At 33.9% G+C, this 5,000-nt stretch overlaps 1 protein-coding gene across 3 annotated transcripts in view; it reads right to left on the bottom strand.

Moving 5' to 3' along the window:
• The window catches only part of LOC125026622 (late secretory pathway protein AVL9 homolog), a 31,843-nt gene that overhangs the window by 6,067 nt on the left and 20,776 nt on the right, over positions 1 to 5,000 (bottom strand). The gene's annotated exons all lie outside the window — the stretch shown is intronic.

Genomic DNA, 5,000 nt, shown 5'->3' with positions numbered 1-5,000 from the left:
AAACGATCAACCATGGGATTAGATTAGAAATCAAACCATATCAGAAAACATATTAACACTAAACAAGGGATTGGATGCAACTAGACCACTATTACAATATCTTCAGTCCCATCATCAATACACTTGGATTCCACTTTGAAACATGGCTTGCTGTGAATCAAACACATTTATCTGCATGATGTGTCATTGTTGTAAAAAAGAAAGAAAGAAAGAAAGAAAGAAAGACAGAACGAAAGAAAATAAGAAAGAAAGAAAGACAGAAAGAAAGAAAATAAGAAAGAAAGAAAGACAGAAAGAAAGAAAAAGAGAAAGAAAGAAAGAAAGAAAGAAAGAAAGAAAGAAAGAAAGAAAGAAAGAAAGAAAGAAAGAAAGAAAGAAAGAAAGAAAGAAAGAAAGAAAGAAAGAAAGAAAGAAAGAAAGAAAGAAAGAAAGAAAAAAGAAAAGAAAAGAAAGAAGAAGGAGATACATGAAAAAAATAGTACCTGAATTTAAAAAGCTACAACTAAGTACTAAACAGTTACATTCATGGTTACAAAAGTTCTGTTGATATAAAGAAAGGAGGGAAAGATATTGAAAAATATACTATAAAGGAAATCAAAATGAATGAAAAACAAGTGAAAGACAGAAAGATGTATGTCAACTATTTACTATTCCTATTTACTATTCACCTATCCTATCTAACTAACTTACGGATCAAAATTCACAGGTAAATATGCTCAATGGATGGATAACTACATTTTTGGGGTCAACTCATTTGAATTTGAATGTTTTTAGCAAGGACAATGGGGAATGCTTTTGTAGGATGACTTTTGCCACATTTCCTCAATTGTACGCATATACAACTGATCTACTTTGTCCATAGGGGTTAAGATGCCAAGACATTTTCTTTTAAACTGAATTTAAACTGTTTAAAGAAAAAAAATACAATTTTCTAAAATGTCCCATTTCCTGGTTTTAAGTCAATGTCAAAAATTAAATAATCATTGGGGAAATTTTGTTGTCCTTTCAAAGGGTCTAGTTTAGATCTGTTCACAGTTACACAGTTTTGTAATTTTTTTCCTTCAGTAATAAATACTATACCATATTCAATATATCTGAAATTCACAGATACACTTTGCCCTTATCAGATTAAAACTAGAATGAGCAATTTGACCTTAAACTTCAGCAATTAATATCAAGTTTTTGAAAGAATGGAAACATAAATCTTATAACAGTTCACTTGAAAGTAGACCTACCTAGGTATAGGTTAACATATCTTAGTTAGATTAAAGACATTGGCTAGCCCTATTTTGATTTTGCCAGAACCTTTTATTTAGTATCATTTAATAATTCTCAAATCAACTTAATCTGTCACATAGGTTTGAAATGTACCAAGCCACAGAACCAAATCTGCATTCCTGAAATATATGGGAAGTTCTGATGCCATCACGTCAGGCAACTGGCAATGACTTAATCATGTCTGTTCTGGTCAACTGCTATTCCACCCTCCATTACAAAGATATAGTGGACGTGGCTGCAGGTGCAGAAGAGCAAGGAAGAGAAAGAAAGAAAGAGAGGGAGAAAGAGAGTGAATGAATAAATGAGACAGAGAGAGGAATGGAAACAATAGTAATAAATTAACAAAAGGGAGAGAAAAAAATATATATATATTGGTTATGCAATGGCAGTACTTTTGGGACAGATTTTGTAAGAACCATTTATGAGATTACATTTATTTGTTGATTAAATTTACATGATACCAAAGAGCAGTTTTGCCAAAAAAAAAAAAGATGAGAATGGTTTCTCAGCTTTAGCTTTCACCTTTAACTCATGGTTAAAGTTGGTGGCAAGTATCCATAAAGTGCACAGTTGAACCTGTTCTATGTTGTGTGCACTAGACAGTTATTCATTTGTTTAGCCCTGACTACAATCTCTGAAGAGATACAGCCCTACAAAGAAGGCCCAAAGTCTTTTTATAGCCTCTTTTATTGAAAGATCACATATGATGTATCCAAAAACAGAAAAAAACGTATATCCTGTGCTTCTAATTTTTCACTCGAGCAGCTGATTACATATAGTGCCCGGTACGTGGCTCGATATGGCATGGATAGAAGTCTCCATCAAAGGGTTTAGATTACTCCTACTTCTGTCAGATTCCTCACATGGGCTGCGAATATCAATGAGTGTTCTGCTGCTACCTTGACTCTCATGCAAACAGCTGTCAGCACATGCTCAACCTTTGACATAATTTTGATGCATGATATACTAACATATCTGATATAGTAATATATATGGAATGGGAACATAATATTGACCATAATTACAATACACAGTATATTGTCAATAATACATAATGAAGCTGAATTAATTTTACCTTGTAAGAAAGCAATTGCTATATTCTGCCTATTGAAATAAAACCTTAGCAAGTACACAATCAAATTCAGCTTTTGGACGGGGGACATTTTCATAAAGGACCATTCACTAGACTTAACAGGTTCCCTAAATACAATCTCACAATAGTTAAATAAAGCTGAATGGCATTAATTGCTAAGACATGGTCACTACAAGATACAATAATATATAATGGTCCTTGCATTCACATTGTAATTACAGTGAATTGCTATTATAACTACTGAATGTGTTTTTAGTTTAAATCAAAATTTCCTTAAAGAATTTTCAAATAAATAGGCTTTTATTTATTTCCAACCTTCTGAATGCGTCACTGATGAACTAACCACAAGACCAGTGGAGGAGGCTATGTAGTATAGTATTTTAATAACATTATGATAATCATAATGTCAATAACAATAAAACCAGTATCAATAACTACAACACTAGAAAAAAAATCCCCCAAATTCTTGGAATGAGGAAATCTGGCACAGTCACTAAGGCCTCTAATTGATTCCTTGGTAGCTGAGCTCTTGTTAAGCCCTCTGTTTGCAACAAAATTAACAAAAAACTACAGTGAACAATGCATATCCACAGCCACTGGGTTAAGGAATAAGTTATCAACTCTGATGAATTCTTAAGTATTAACTTGTCTGTTTTCTTGTTTTCCTCTTCATCCTTTTTTCCACATCTTTATTTGCTCACTCAAGGGATTCTCCATGGGTTTATATAAATCTCCCCCCCTCTCTCACGCTCTTTCACTGATCAAAGTATTTGGAATAATCAATATCACTATTGAAGATTTAAGCTAGTGAAAACCTCTGTCTTGAACTGAGCTTCAGAAGAATCAGTGTGTATATAAATTTCTCTACACCATTTTGACTGACTCATCATTCAATCTACCTCCTTCCCTAAAATCATACTGCCTCTCCTTCTGCCTCTGTATTTCTCATTATGTCATCAGCTGGGTTTATATCCTTAAAAGAGTAATTGATCTTAGTCTTCAGAAACACACTGATTTCTAAACATGATTGCAGCAGTTCACATGAGCACTAGGTACACTCTGAAACATAGGTATTACTAATGCAGTTATTATTACACTATGCTAGTCATGCCAGATCACAGCACCAACCCAGACTGATACCTAAGCATGTCAGTTCGGCACGGGAGCTCATGTTGCCATTACAACAGCCGCCCTTCTTGAACTCAAGCATGTCACACTAGCAGCGACTGGAAGTGCCTAACGCGAGTTCAGGCAAGGCTCAGTATAAACAGGGCAAGAGTTTCTTACCTGATCTAATAATAGGTCACAAAGGGCTTATGATTCAAGCCCATTTAGATGAAAGAAGTAGCTGTGCATATACACCAATCTTGACAATTTCCAAAAAACATGCTATAAAAAAGAAACACAAAAGACTGGAGAATCTCTTGGCAGTGGAGTGGCCTTCTAGATGTGCAAGTGTATGAATTTATTATTTCTTGCTGATCACAATAAGAGGTGGTCCACAGACTGGCCACAGGTAATGGGGCAAAGTGAACCTAAACTGTTTGCTAGGCCTATCTTTTTATGAGGCTGGCAAATGTAACTAATAAATCAAAGAGTGAGAAGCCTAAGTGATAAATTAATGATCCAGTATTCCCTTCTTCAACTGTGCATGATGAGATATCTGATCATTCTTTAAGATGAAACTGTTAAGCTTTTAATATGCAAAAATGTTTAGCTTTGGAAAAGAAGATGAAATATGAAAAAGGGAAAACTACAGAAAGAAAAAGGAAAAAAAAGAAAGCACAAGTGACATTATGAGAACAAATTCACTTCCCAATATGGATTCCTCCCTCCTATGCAACTGTTATCCTTCAAAACTAAGATGCACATAGCCTATGTCTTCATCATATGCTGATATAAACCTCATGAACATCAAAGCACGATTGGCATTCCTATTCCCTTCCATTCATAACATTATATGGGTCTGAACAAGTACTACTATCAATAATTTCATTAATGTTATATCTACTTTTACAACCACTTTATCACTGCTACAAAGAATGCTAAAATCAGTTCCAGTCCAATTATTACTGCTACTCCTGCTATTCTACTACTACTGCTGCTACTACTGCTAAAACTCACACTACTACTACTACTACGAGGGTAAAATTATTAAAATTATTATTGGTAGCACTATTGTTATGATTGTTGTATCCACTCACAAGTGTAAAAATGACAATGATGATCCATGAATAACCACATAAATTAAGAAGCAAAATTACAGTCACTCATAATTGGGGAAAAAATGGATGAAAAGAAAAATCTCCCGTATGTACCATTGATATATAAAAAAAGAAACATTCCTGGCACAAGAAAATTATTTTACTGAAGGTAGAAAAGTAATTGCATGAACAGCTTTATGAATACATATTGAACATATATTCACATAACATACACACTTGCATTTATACATAAATATATATCTCACTCTCAACACTTCCAAGTGGGTCCAATACTAGGTTTAGGAGTTCTGGCTCTTTATGGATGGCAGCTGACACTGACTATCCCAGGTAACACATACACACAGCCTTGTCTTATTCATTCAAGATAGTGATAAAAAAATAACAAATAAATACAATAATACCAA

This window comes from Penaeus chinensis, chromosome 6, assembly GCF_019202785.1.
Source record: "Penaeus chinensis breed Huanghai No. 1 chromosome 6, ASM1920278v2, whole genome shotgun sequence".
NCBI lineage: Eukaryota > Metazoa > Arthropoda > Malacostraca > Decapoda > Penaeidae > Penaeus > Penaeus chinensis.
This window is presented reverse-complemented; position numbering and strand designations above follow the sequence as displayed.